We start from the raw sequence: 14929 nt of genomic DNA on the forward strand, positions 1-14929 counted from the left end.
CCCAGAGCCCTGAGCCCGTCACTTGGGGCTGAAGCAGAAGCCTGAGCAATTTAGCATTGTGGAATGCCCTGTGGCGTGGGGCCCTGGGCAGTGGCCCTGCTTGCTATTCCTTACCGTCGGCCCTGGCTTTTATATGTAGAAAACAATTGTTGTGGCACAGGTGGGCTGTGGAGTTTTGACAGCTTGTGAGGCAGGGGCTCAGAAGAGAAAAGGTTGAGAACTCCTGTCCTAGCCCTTTGGGATAAGGAGAGGCTCATCCCTTCATATTGATTCTAGACATCTTCTCAAGCAGCTACTGATGCAAACCTGCCACCTCCTCCTCAAGGGAAAACCCATCATGGGCATTCAGAACGCTCACTGGCTAGGAGAGAGGCAGAGCCCATTGCAGTCGATGGACAAGTGATGGAGGTCAAAGACCTGCTCCAACAGATTGAGGGCGGAGAGGGCTAGCTCAGTGGTTTGAGCATTGGCCTGCTAAACCCAGGGTTGTGAGTTCAGCCCTTGAGAGGTCCATTTAGGGAACTGAGGTAAAAATCTGTCTGGGGATTGGTCCTGCTTTAAGCAGGGGGTTGGACTAGATGACCTCCTGAGGTCCCTTCCAACCCTAATATCCTATGAGGTAAAGAACAGCCCTGGCTAGGCATGTGCGGCCCAGTTCATACAGCCAAAAAAACAAAGGTGGCCTGTTCCAAGCAGCAGGTCCTATGCAGGAGAAGGCTGTCTCACCCCCAATGGTAAGGCTGTGTGACCAGAGAGAAGAGTCCAGTGCTGGACAAGTGGAGGAGCTGGGGTGAGTACTAGTGGAAGAGGAAAGCTCCATGAGGCAGGATGGCTCATGCCCATCGACAGCTCTGAAAACAAGGATGTAGATTTGAACTAAATCCTGAATGGAGTGAGGAAGTTTTCTGGGGATGAGGACCGGTGTTGTTCTTTGTGCACAAGGTGGTGGGCAGCAGCTGGGTCTTGGGAGAACCCTGGGTGAGGCAGTGGCAATGGGAAGTGCAGGCAAGGTTGAGGATCTCTCCAGAAGTGGAAATCTAGGCACTGGGGTGATGTTAGGAGCTGGTGACAGGCAGATTGGCAGATCTGAGGTATATGGGAATGGATGGAGGAAGCCAAGCTTACAGAAAGTGGATGGAAATGGGAGAGCCGTGGCAATACAAGAGACAGGGGCAAAGCTGCTCCTATACAAGCACTTCTGGTTTAGAGACATGGAACTGAGAGAAGCAGCGACAAAGTGGCAAATTTAGTTGGGCAGGGAGAGTGGACTTTGTCCAACAGTAATGAGCTCTACAGCTGAGTGTCATCCATGGAAAATACAACTGCCAGGCTCCATAACTGGTGTCAATACAAACATTTAATCCACCCATTCTAACAAGCATCCTTGGGATTTCTGGGTTCCACACACAGCAATTTTGTCTCCAAATTAGCAATCCGTCCACCGGGATTACTTGTGTTCCCACTGTGACACTTCCTAGATCCCGTGTGCCCTCTCGAACGGCACGGCCTCTGACCCAGCAATACAGGGAGGGAAAAGGAAGAGAACTTGCAGGAAGTGAGGAGCTCTTCAAGATTAAATGCAACAACCCTAGAAGTGACATTCCAGAAGGCACCACAATGTCCCCTCTGTTTGCGACCTTGAGGGTGCCAGCAAAAGGAATCAAACTGAAAAAGATGAGAGGTTCATGGAAAGGAAACTGGTCATGAAATGCTGGGAGATCAGCTGTCCACAGCGTGAAAGAGCAGCTGGCACCAGCTGGAAAGCTTTGGAACATCTGTTTATCAATAGCAATTCTTCGTGCCACTTGTCTGTGTTTCCTTTCCTTTTCCAGTAAGTGGGCTTGGATTTATATGGAAATAAGATCCCCTCCACTGGGGAGGGGGTTGTTGTTTTACCAGCCCAGCTTTCTCCTCAGCTGGGCCCGCAGGGAATCCCTCTTCTTTTGCACGCTCTCCAGTGCAAGGAGCAGCTAGCTCCCTTCCTCCAGAGTTTGGGTTCCCATGGTAGCCTTTTCAGCTCTCCCATGGGATCCCCGGTTTGTCTGGGGCATCTCTGGCCCTGCCAATACCCTCTTTTCAGCCTTGGTCATCACCACCCCCTCCTTTCGGGCAGTCTCGGACTTGGCCTGGTCCTCTGGCCTCCCCCTCTATCTCTGGGGGCTAGACCATTTTCCCTGATGCCCCTTGTGGCAGAGGCGACACGGCCAGTGCCCACCCCTGACCGCCTCAGGGCTAGCCTGGGCCCTGCAAGTTCCATGAGGACACTCCCTCTTCTTGTTCCCCAGCTCCCCACAGGCCCAACAAGTTAGGAGCCCCCGTTAACTTCACAGCGGGCACTCTCGTCTGTCCACGGTCTGTCTCTGGCGTAGCCCTCCCTTTAGTCCTGTGAGTCCTGTATCGGCAGGACTTCTTCTGGTGCCCCGGCCACCCAGAGGCCCAACAAGTCTGGGCCCCCTCGTTACCCTCACAAGGGGCACCTTTTCTGGGCAGGGCCTTCTTGCTCTCTCCCGATAGGGGCACTCCCTTTTCAAGTGCCCTTGTCACACACAGGCAAAACAGTCTTTAAGTCCAGGCCCTGGCTTCTCGCCCCCAGCGCCTGGTCTCTTATAGGGTCCGGGTGGACCGCTCATGCCCGCATTCTCCACCACGTGTAGAGGAGTAGATTCACCCATGCAGCGCCTCCTGCTGGTGACTTCCAGGAATTAGCTCATTCCAGCTCTGGAGCACCCTCTGCAGGCCGGTGATCTGCCTGTCCTCTGGCCCTCGTGTCCCTCCCTGGACCCCGGTGCCCCCTGTTATCTGGGGTGCTGCCCCTGACAGAAACCCCTCAGTCTTAGAGTCTCCTCTCTCCAGGGACCCCCACCTACTATCTCCACTTTGCCTCAGTATAAGGCTACTGCCAGTCATTGTCTAGCCCCACACCCTGGGGCAGACTGCAGTATCAGCCTACTCATCACTGGCAAGGCTGGGTTTGGACCAGCTGCCTTGGCTTACCCCTAGCCTGCCCTCTGCAACACCCAGTACCCATTAGCCCAATGCTAGGCCACAGCCTGGGGCTTTCCCAGGCTGTGGGAGGGAGTTTGGGTGCTGGCTGCGGGTTCTGGGCTGGGACAGGCGGTTGGGGTGTGGGAGAGAGTGTGGGGTGCAGGCTCTGGGAGGGAGTTTGGGTGCTGAGTGCAGGCTCTGGGCTGGGGCAGAGGGTTGAGGGGTGGGAGGGGGGTGGCACTTATCTCAGACAGCATGGCTTCCAAAGAGATTGGCACACACACACACCCCTCCAGCAGCGGCTCCTAGGCGAGGGCTACAGGGGGTCTCCACGCTCTGCTACCTGCAGGCGCCATCTCCACAGCTCCCATTGGCCTCAGTTCCCAGCCAATGGGAGCTGCAGAGTAGGCACTCAGGGCGGGGGCAGTGTGTGGAGACACACACACATGCACACACAGGGGCCGCAGGGACATGCCAGGAGTGAAGCAGTGTGGAAGGAGGGAGGCAGAGTGGGCAGGGAGCCACCTTAGCCCTGCTGCTGGCACATCTTTGCACGTCCCTTGAGGGGAGAGGGACAGCAGGTCTCTGTGTGCTGCCCAGAGCGGAGGCAGCGCGTGGAGCCTCCTGCTTCCGCCCCCCTCCCTCGGGAGGCACAGAGACGTGCCAGCAGCCAGCCTCTTCTGGGAGTGGCATGGGGCCACCACCAGCCATGGCATGCAGGCAACCTGCTTGCCTGAGCCCTGCTTCACTGCCGGCTGGGACTTGGGGGCAGGTTGTCAGGTATTTCTCCTGCATTTTGGTGGCCCCCTGTCATTGAGGGTCCCGTGTCACCACACAGTTTGTTTCATGGTAAATCCACTCCTGAGCAGCAGCATACCCCCTCTCTGGCTCCTTCACGGAGGCACAGCCAGGCGGCTCTGCCCGCTGACCTGTCCACAGGCATCACCGCTGTAGCTCCCATTGACCACCCTCTCTTTGCCTGAAATCGGTATCCAGCACAGCAGGAGGACAGAGTGCCCCCCCCCCCGGTAACATAGGATGGGGAGAGTGCAGGGGCCCAGGCTGGAGGCAGGGAGGAGTCACGTGGGGAGGTCAAGTGGGGAGGTCGTGTGCCCCCCCCTTTAGCTGGTCTCCCCCCTTGTGTCCCTTTCATGAGTCACCCATGGGCAGGTGTGAAAAATCCACACACCCAAGCAACAGTTAAACCAACCGAACGGCTGATGCAGCCAGCACTAGGTCGATGGGAGAATTCTCAGGGAGGCGAATTACCTAGGGGAGCGATTGGCAAACCCCTCCCGCCAGCGTAGGCAGCGTCTTCACTGAAGCGCTGCAGCATTTTAAGTGTGGACCTGCCCTTATGTTACTGTCACCCCCATGATAGCAATTGAAAGTTGGTTTATAGAGGCTTAGCTGGGGTGAGTAAATCTGCACATTGGGTGCTGGGCAGGGGCTCTGGAACGAGGGCGGGGGATGGGCCATGGTCCCATCACTTTTAAAAGAACAAGGGCAGGGGAAGAGATGGCGTGAGGGTGGGGGCTCGAAGCGTGAGGGCTTGGGGAGAAAGGGCAACACAGGAGGGACAGGGCCCCAACACTTTTAGGGGGCTTCCCCCACTCCTCGTACTAGGCTTTTTTGAGACTCTGGCTCTGAGAGTCACACTGGGAGGCACTGAATGCTGAACACGGAGGATCTGTTTACACTGCAATAAGAGACCCACAACTGGCCCAGGGCAGCTGACTCAGGCCATGTCTACACAGGAGCGCTGGATTGGACTGTCCTGTGGGGCATTGTGGGACAGCTCCTGAAAGCCAGTAACAGTCGATGGAATCAACACCGGGTCTCCACTGACACTGCATCGACTTCACTCCACCTCCATGGGCATCGTAGAGTCAATGAAGTCGGCGTAGCAGAGCAGTTACGTCAGCGAGAGTGACATTTTAGTGTAGACACTTCCATAGTGAGGTCAACGTATCTGCCTTGCATCAACCTAACTCTGTAGTGTAGACCAGGCCTCAGGCTTACGGACTCTAAAACTGCAGAATAGCTGTTCAGGCTTGGGCTGAAGCCTAGCCTCTGATACACTGCGAGGAGGGTAGGTCCCAGAGGCCGGACATTTACACTGCAATTTTATAGCCCCACAGCCGAGTTAAATGACCTGGTCCAGGTGCGGTCTTCTACTGCAGCTTAGACGTACCCTTCGGCAAACCCAGCCCCTGTTTAGGTGCCCAACAGAAAACTGAGCTCTTCTGAACATTCAGCCTCCTTGGTGGGAGTTGGACACTTGCAAATCTGGTCTGGAATCAGAACGCCTAGTAGCAGTCCTAGGCAGCCTCCTTTTTCAGAAGGTGGGAACAGACTAACAACAGCCCAACTCATTTAGGAGTCCATCTCCAGCAGTGGCTAATGCCGGGTGCCTCAGGAGAAGCTGTAGCCAGACTGGCCCATGGCTGCAGCTCTGAAATCATTGTACAACCACAATCCTTTTGAGCAGGTGATTGATTATGGCTCCGCCTCCTCAACCTCTCAGGCGCTCTCTACGTATCTGAAAAATGGGGATTACATCCAATGGCAAATAACTCACTCCCTTAGCGCCAGAGACCATGGGGATAAGCATAGCCTAAACATATAATTAGAAAGCAGGTCCTGGGTTTCCCAGCTGACTTGATTTCCCTTTTCGTAGCTTTAGCCAGATTAAAATGGAACGAATGAAAAATATTTCCCCATGTACTCAAAGGGGAGAGAGCAGCAGACTAAAGCAGACAACAGCGCGTTACATGATCAGCTAGGACATGAACATGGAAATGCGTGTGGCAGAAGGATGAATTAGAAGCATATTCTGTAGCCTTTACCTACAAATATTTAAGCATCGTTATCTCCTTTGAAAGGTGAATTGCAGGTCACAGCAAAGATACGAGTCCGAAGGGATTAAGCTGAATTTCCAAAGTACATTTGTCCGTTTTACCTCTGTTCTTAATGATCCCTTAAGCAGCCCACCTGTTTTTCAGCATCGAACTTTGCTCCGTTCCTCAGGAAAGCAAATCCTGGCACTACACAGACCAGGTCAAAGGTTTGCTAAATTCTTTCCCTTCACTCTGGTACTCTCCGAAGGTAGGGGGCATTTTACAACCTTCCTGCCATGTTCATTTCACTAGGCCCCTCCTGATCCAGCGCCTACCGAAGCCATCGCAAACACTCCCATTGATTTCTATAGCAGATGGTTTGGACCGTTAGCACATAACACGTGGGGCCAGGTGTAGCTAGGCAATGGACACTTCCTGGGAGGTACAGAACGCCATCGATTCCCACTAAAGTCAATGGTATTGAAGGGAGCTCAGCTCAGTGCAGGATCCGGCCTTTTAAGGAAAAAAATCCACATTGGTACCTTTTTTATGCTCTGTCTCTCTTCTCTACTAGATGTTGCCTGTCACCTGCTGCAGTGATGGGTCTTGGCCCCCTGGGGCCCATATACCACTGCTTGGGGAGGGGATCCCATTCTAGACACAGATCTCTCTAATTCCAGACATGGGGCTTGTGCTGGGCCTCCAACAGTCGTAGACTGGAACCAGTTCTCAGTGACACCAATGCACATCTGGAGTCTTTCCACTGACCTCATGGAGTTATTCCAGATTTACACCAGCACCACAAAGAGCAGACTCGGCCCTGCCGTGTTTCTCTGTCAGCCCCGCACATGGTCAACCTCGTCCTTCCCTCAGTGCTCAACAAGAGGCTCGGCTGGTGTTAAAACGTTATTAATTAAAGAACCCCCATACAAAAAAAACAAACTGCCTGCTTGAGATTCAGATCTGACTCTGTGCTATCAGGGAATCAGGGCTGGACTCCATGGTGAGGGGGTGGAAGGATGGGAAGAGGGGAAAACAGCCATCACATAGGGCATCTCAATGAAAATTAACATTTCTACTGCAAGTCCTGCATACTGGTTGGAGACGAGTTGGCAGTCAGGCCTAGTGGTCAAAGCCAGCATCAAGAGCCAGCACTGAGATGTAGAGGCAGGAATCTGGAAAAAATGCAGGAGGGCAGAAACCAGGACCCAAACAGGACTCAGGAGTTAGACAGGAAGACAGGGACCAATGCAGCTGCTAACCAGGGAATTCCCCGGGTTTCTCAGGTAACTTCCTGTGCCTCCTTCTGGCTTAAATAGTGAGGCTGAGCCAATTGGGAGCTTTGGGGAGGGATGCCTGTGGTGAGCTAGGGTGCGCCCACCCCCACTTCTTGCTGGTACTAGCACACTGCTGGCTGAAGCCTGACTGCAGACTTGGGTTCAAGCCCCCGGCCCCCTCCCAGTACTCCATGGAAGCTGAACCAGATTCCTGTGTTAAGGGCCCTTGATTTGGGGCTACTCTGGAAATATTACAGCAGCTTAGCTGAAAGTTATTAATGAATTCAATGCTGTTCTTGAACTAATGGGTAGGAGGTGCTGGGAGCAGGGACCCAGCCACATCGGGAAAAGAAAGGGATTTAAAATGATGGTTTGTTTATCAAAGGATTTCTATCCTTATCAATAATGCAACCTCAGCTGGGCTTGCTATTTTCTTATTCACCGCGCCCTCTTGTGGTGAGATGGTGAAGCACAGTGTAAACGCCCCCTAGTTCAAAATTAAAAGCTTGGGGCCAGATTAATTGGTACTTTATGGCTGCTTTGGGCTTCTCTGGTGACTCAAAACAGCTGTGAATCCAGCTCAGCTAGCAGTTTAAACCTGGCTCTTGGCTGATTTGCATTCCTAGAGCTGCACAAAGCAGTTGGAGCATGCTAATGAACATGGCCCTTACAGTCAGACTAATACGCCTCTTAGGTCATGATCCAGCTTTTTTCTTTAATTCTCTTAATAAATAGTTGAGGTCCTGACTTTGCGTGAATTGCTTTGATTTTACAGGCATAGATGTAAATCAAGGGAAGAATATGCACAATTAGCTACTTTTCTCTTAATGTGTCTAAAACAATGAAGTCTGCAGAGACAATCGTTCTTCATTGCCGAGATTCTTAAGGTACATCCGACGAAGTGGGTATTTACCCACAAAAGCTCATGCTCCAAAACGTCTGTTAGTCTATAAGGTGCCACAGGACTCTTTGCTGCTTTTGAGGTTCTGGGATGTCTTGCAGGACACAGGGAGGGGCTATGCAATCTTTACATTTGCACAGAGCAGCTATTCCGTTATCTTCAATACTGTACATTCCACCCTATTGCCCTGCATCTCTGGCAATAATGTTGCTTAGCTATGAAAAATGTTAATAATGCTCCGGACTGGGATAGCTTTGCCAGGGTCCCACCCAAACTAGCACAGTAGTGTAGCTGAATCCACTGTTTGAAGCAACACCTGATAAACCAATTCAAATGTAACCCTTATTTAGAGCTGTCATAAACAGATAGCTAAGGGTTAATGTCTCTTTCACCAGCAAAGGGGTAACAAACAACACCTGACCAAAGGACCAATCAGGAAACAAAATACTTTCAAATCTCAAGGGAAGGAAGTTTTTGGGTGTGGGTCCTTTGTTCTGCTGCTTCCGCTAGCTCTGAGGTGACACACAGTCTCCAGCTTCTCAATCTTCTGGTTCCAAGTTGTAAGTACAGAAGAAAAACAAGAAGGTTTTTACAATGTCTCTGTAAAATTGGCAAAGGTTATTGCTGGAAAATGTGAAACTGTATCTTTTCTGAATAAGCGTTACATTTTTATAAACACAGACCCGTAAATTTTCATCGATTACAGAGAGATTTACGTCTTTTCTTATTTATTAAAAAGCTTCCTATGTTTAGAACTGTTGATTTCTTTTCTAGTTGAAGGCTCAAAAGGGGATAGAATCCTCTGGCAGGATACTGTCTCCCAGGGAAAGACGGGAGGGGAAAAAGAAAGAGTGGGGAAGGTAACTTGTCCCCGTAATTCAAGGAGTTTAAGTACAGTACTCTTCCAGGGTAACCCAGGGAGGGGAAGCCTGGGAGGAGGTAAAGAGGGGGGAAGGGAAGTGGGTTATTTCCCTTTGTTGTGAGACTCAAGGCATCTGAGTCTTGGGGTCCCCAGGGAAGGTTTTGGGGAGACCAGAGTGTACCAGGCACTGGAATTCCTGGTTGGGGGCAGCGCTATAGGATCTAAGCTGGTAATTAAGCTTAGAGGTTTCATGCAGGTATCCAAATTTTGGACGCTAAGGTTCAGATTTGGGAATTATACCTTATGACAAGAGCCCATGTCATTTGCCCTTTCAAACAAATTTGAAGAAGTTGAGAAACAGACAGTAGCCTAATTAGTTCTGCAGGCATGGATTCCCGTTGGTGGTTCCAACAAGAAATTTGAAATGACACATTTACTTGCAGTGTATTATTCCACCACTAGATATCACAATATAGCATATAGCATTGATGGTTGCTGGCAAACAAGAAAAACCAAACTGGAACTTGAGCTGTGTGGAAAGATGTTTGTGTTGGTCTATATAGTTGTAGCTGTTTTCTATGAGAAATGCTTCTTGTGTAAGAAAGACTGTGGTTCTCTGCATCGTGCTGGTATTATGGACTATAGGTTAAAGTTTGGATACTGACTTAACTAGGAGCAAGATTTGACCCACAGTATCCCTCTGTCTGGAGAATCTCATCAGCTCTGGACATGCATTAGATACACCAGCTCTAACCAGGACAACCAGCAGTGTCTTGGACACCACAGCTCACTCAGGTGTTGCACATTTAGAGACAAGACAAAGCGAGTAGAAAAACCAGGCATCCCTGGGCTAGAAGCAAGAAGATGGTGGGGGAAGGGGGTGGAAGAGGGCAGAACATAAGAACCTACAAAGTCCTTTTAAATTAAAATAAATCCCACTTGCAAAGCCCCTGTTCTTGTAACTGTCAAGTTGTGTTGCATTAGCAAGGCTGTTATTATTGTTAGTGTATTGAAATGAGAGCTGAGACCTGACACTGACTGAGCAAAGCCTCTCCTCTTTCTGGCTTCAGATGAGCTGAAGTGGCAGCTGAGGAGGGAACAATAAACACCTTTTCATTGCAGACTCTTTTTTTTTTTTCCACCCCCTGCCAAGCAGCAGGAGAAAAGAAGCCTCCTGATGGAAGCACAAGCACCTGGAGAAGGCAGACAGGTCAGGGGAGGTAGAACTATGCAAAGAGCAGGCACTAAATTCCAAGTCTCTGCCAGCTTCCAGAAGGGAAAAGTTTAGGGTCAAGAGCTGCCAGAAATGACTAGCAATTTTGAGTGTCCAACTTGAGGTGCCTTAAAAAGGCCTGGTTTGCAGAAAGCGGGTGCTTAGCACTTTCTATAACTCAGATCCCCCAAAAACCTGATGCATCCCAAATCACTAGTCACATTTGAACCCCGTGCCCTTTGTTACTCTTTCTCCACTGTTAGTGCAACTTCTACCCTGGTTTTACAGCACTGTGGGGTCTGGGGACTCAGGACTGGGGCTGCTATGCACTCCTGCCATATGCATAATAAATAATACTTCAAGCCTCAGCACTTGTCCTCCATAGAGCTCGACGCTATTTGTAAAGGGCGGCAAATATCATTATTGCCAGGTAGGGAAACTGAGGCATGAAGTGGTGCAATGACTCACACAAAGTGAATCACCACTGTGATTATTTATATTGCAGTAGCAGCTAACAGTGCTAGGCACTAGGCAAGTGGGTAACACAGACAGTCCCTGCCCTGGAGCTCACAGTCTAGGATCATGACAGGATGCAACAGGTTTATAATCCAACAGGCTTGGAAAGGCCACAGGAAGGATGGGTCCGTTCTTGTGAGTAAGGAATCTCAGAGGTCAAAGCAGCCGGAGGATCAATCTGTATAAGCAACTGGCACCAGTTTGAGTATGCCAGGTAGTTATCCAGCCCCCATCAGCCTGGGCACCTCACCATCTGTGATGTATTTTCCTTCCCAGCAACCCTGTGCATGAAGGAAGTGCAATTTTCACCCTTTCATGGGTGAGGAATTGAGGCCCAGATCCTACAGATTGCAGCAGAAGTTAGGAGCCTAAATACTGTTGAGGATCTAGACCAGAGGGACTAAGGCAAAGGTCCCCAAATTGTGGGGTGTGCCCCCCTAGGGGGCAGGGAGGGAATTGGAGAGTATCAGGGTTGGAAGGGACCTCAGGAGGTCATCTAGTCCAACCTCCCGCTCAAAGCAGGACCAATCCCCAACTAAATCATCCCAGCTAGGGCTTTGTCAAGCCTGGCCTTAAAAACCTCTAAGGAAGGAGATTCCACCACCTCCCTAGGTAATCCATTTCAGTGCTTCACCACCATCCTCGTGAAAATCTTTTTCCTAATATCCAACCTAGACCTTCCCCACTGCAACTTGAGATCATTACTCCTTGTTCTGTCATCTGCCACCACTGAGAACAGCCTAGATCCATCCTCTTTGGAACCCCCCCTTTCAGGTAGTTGAAAGCAGTCCAGCTCCTCTCCCAGCTCTGCTGCCAGCATTGTGCCCAGCCTCAGCCCCCCGACCACAGCCTGGCCATGGCTCCGCATGCAGCCTCGGCCCCCTTACCCCTGTACGACCCCCATCCAGCAGAAGGGTATGGCTAGCAGTAAAGGGGGCATGACCCTGAGAAGTTTGGGGACCGTTGGACTCAGGAGTGTCCTTACCTCTAGTTAGCTGACCAAGCAGTGAAGACAGAGCAACTTGGCTTTTAAGCTGGGTTAACAGCTCCAGTTAACACCTATAGAGGAGCTGGAATTTGGGAGGTGATGAGTCATCCCTGAGCTAGGGCCTGATTAGCCAGAAGCCCAAGGAAGTCTGTGACCGAGTAGAAAATTGTACCCAGCTCTCCACAGCACCAGGTTCACTCCCTCCCCAGTGGACCATCCTTCCTGCAAGCTGATTTAGTTAAACCAGTGTAAAAAGGTGTGTGGATGCACTTCTTTGGGTTTAAGCCAAAATATTGGCCCCACCACAGCCTTGTTTTATGTAGATTCTTAGCCAAGGGAACAATTTGGAAGCTTCCAAGTTTTGTCCCTTTCACTAAGATAATGGACACGGGACAGTCAGGAGATGCCACCTGCACTAGCAATTCTCAGAAGCGGGTTTAAATGGACAGGGAGGTAGAAGTGGCTCTTGAGAAGGAGAGGGTAGTGGCTGTGTGCATTGATTTGGAGAGGTGGCTCCATGAGCTCAGGGAAGTGCAGAAGATGGTTGAAAAGATCTTGTGGGGGAAGCAGCTAGAAGCTGAAGACAAACTCAAACTGCCAATGTATAACAGTGAGGGTCATTAACCCCCACTGGCACAATTTACAAAGGTTGTGGTGGATTCTCCATTGCTGTGTTAGTCTGTATCCACAAAAAGGAGTCCGGTGGCACCTTAAAGACTAACAGATTTATTTGGGCACAAGCCATGTTAGTCTGTATAGACGCTGTGTTGTCTCTGTAGTTGGCAATTTTTAAATCAAGACTCAAGGTTTTTCAAAGAGGAATGAATTCAGGATGGGTCTGTGGCCCGTTTTCCACAGAAGGTCCGACTAGATGATCAGAATGATCCGTTCTGGCCTTAGAATCTATGAACAAATCTATGGAAAAAGCAAAAAGGTGAGCTAAAGAGACTGCTGTCGGTGGCAAAGCAAAGGGAAATGCACAATATAAGTCTCCACCTATCAAGAGAGGAATAGCCTGTTCTTGTTTAGTCCAGTGCAGGCTCTCCTATGGCCAGGGTTGACCAGACATCCTGATTTTATCGGGGCTGTCGCAATATTTACTTGTTTGTCCCGATATTTGCACTCCAGCATACAGGCAGAGGGGGCTAGTGCCCCCAACTCAGCCCTGGCCCAGCCCTGACTCTGCCCCCTCCCTGTCCCATTGGATCCCTCCCCAAATCCCCACCCTGGCCCCACCTCTTCCCCAAGTGCGCCTCATTCCTTCTTCTCCCCCCTCTCTCCCAGGTTTGCACAAATCAGCTGTATGGTGGTGTAAGCGCTGGGAGGAGGGGGGAGAAGCAGGATGCGGCAGCCCACTCAGGGAAGGCGAAGGTGAGCTGGTGCGGTGGGGGGCGGGGCGGGGAGCTGCCGGTGGGTGCTCAGCCCCCACCAATTTTTCCTATGCTCCGGCAGCTCTTTTATTTTTTGATCCACTGGCGGCGGACCCCCCACAATGTCCTGATATTTCATGTCTCTTATCTGGTCACCCTACTATGGCCTGATCCAAAGCCCATCCCAAAGTTAAAGGACTGGTGCCCATTGCCTTCAATGGATTTTGGCTCAGCCCTTAAATGCCAGATTAGTATGTTATAACAGAACTGATGTGAAGCGCTGGCTGTTCTCACCCGCACAGAATGGCTAGAGAGGAAGAGATAATTTTGTACTTAGGAACTGCCAGCTCGCCACTAAAGGCTTTGGCAAACGCAGAACCAGATGCTCTGAATAAATGGGCGAGCAGCAGCACATTCTGTGACAGAGAGCCATTTCCTGCAATAGCCTGGGTAAACCTCATTGAATCAGGTTAATACCTACAGGGTCCACTGTATTCAAATGCAACTGTGTATTTGTTCTTGGAGCACTGTACAGTCCTATGTAACTGGTCTGGGAGACAGACGAACGTAAACCATGGGGTGATATTAGGATCTTTGAAGAACTGTTTGGGATGACACGTGCAATGTGGGTTTCCGAGGCGATACTTGGGGGGGGCCTTTTGTAGCTCGGCCCTGGGGAGAACAACCCATCGTTTACCGATCCCCTGGTCCTGGGAACTCCAGGTCAAAGACCCCTGAAGTGTATAAAGGAGGAGTTAAAAGGTTCCATGCACGGGAGCTGAGGCTGTCTTGTGGCCATAGAAGAGACCCCTTCCTGGGGTATGACCAGGCCAGAGCCCCTGTCAGAGTTGGGGTGATCTCTGGTAAGATATTAGCATGTATGCAGCTTTTTTAGTAGGTTTTCTCACAACAAATGTGCTTGCTTAGAAACAGTCGTGTGGTAGCTTAATTGTGACCAGTTACACTGGTGCTAGGCAGACTGTTTCCTGGGCATAACGCAGCAAAGGCTGGGAACCGGGTTCATGATCAGACTGGAGAGAGAGAGAGAGAGAGAGAGAGACATGTCTCTGCCCAAAAGAGGTGACAGCCAAAGGAGGTGGAAACTGGTGAGTGGATGGCATTTGCTGGAGCCCTGAGGGGAGATACAGGGGCTGTTACCCAGAACTGAGACATGGTGCATCTCTGCAGGCATTTCTTGGGCAATCGTTGCTTTAAGATTCCAGTGGCAAAGATACAACAACGTGGCGAAGCTGACTAAGGCAGCACAGCCATGACAGTAAGCACCCCGCTAATAACTGAGCAGAAGGTGCTGTTTACCTGCCTTGTTTGGACCACATACAAGGCGCCGTGCGAAAGCAATTGCAATTGTTTTCGGCTAGGAGGGATGCTATTAAAGCTGAGCTACTTCAACCCAGGGCATCCACCAGACTCTCTGGCCAAACGCAGCTGACTGCATTTTGTCAGCACTCATGTGGCTTCATGCAAATTATTCCCTGAAAACAAAACTAAATAACCAGGGGGGATTATTTGAGTGGCTCCACTAAGCAAACTTCTATTCGCTAACAGGTGCACTCTGACTCATGCTGTGCTCACCAAAACCTTTGTCAAGCTGGTGCTTTTCCGCCCTCCCCCACACCCTCTTCCCCATTTACTTGTGCACAGGTTTAATTCAATACAAAGAAAATTATTCAGAAGCCTTTGTTAGTCATTATTTAGCTGCCAAGCCACAGAACCCAGCAACAGCTATTGCAGGGGAGCCGGCTTCTGGTCTCGCACTGAAACAGAATTTCCAGGCGCCTTCCTTTGCGTTTCTTTTAAAAGCATTCCTCGTTGAACAGTGGTGCCTATTCAGGCGAGGGACTAGGGTCTGTCACACTACTCAGAGCAAGTGTACCCAACATGTTGTTCAAAACAGCAGTGACTGCAGGAGTCTTGGCTACACTAGGGCCTAGGCTCCACCAGGGATTAGCTCCAATT

Source organism: Chelonoidis abingdonii, chromosome 2, assembly GCF_003597395.2.
Source record: "Chelonoidis abingdonii isolate Lonesome George chromosome 2, CheloAbing_2.0, whole genome shotgun sequence".
Classification (NCBI taxonomy): Eukaryota; Metazoa; Chordata; order Testudines; family Testudinidae; genus Chelonoidis; species Chelonoidis abingdonii.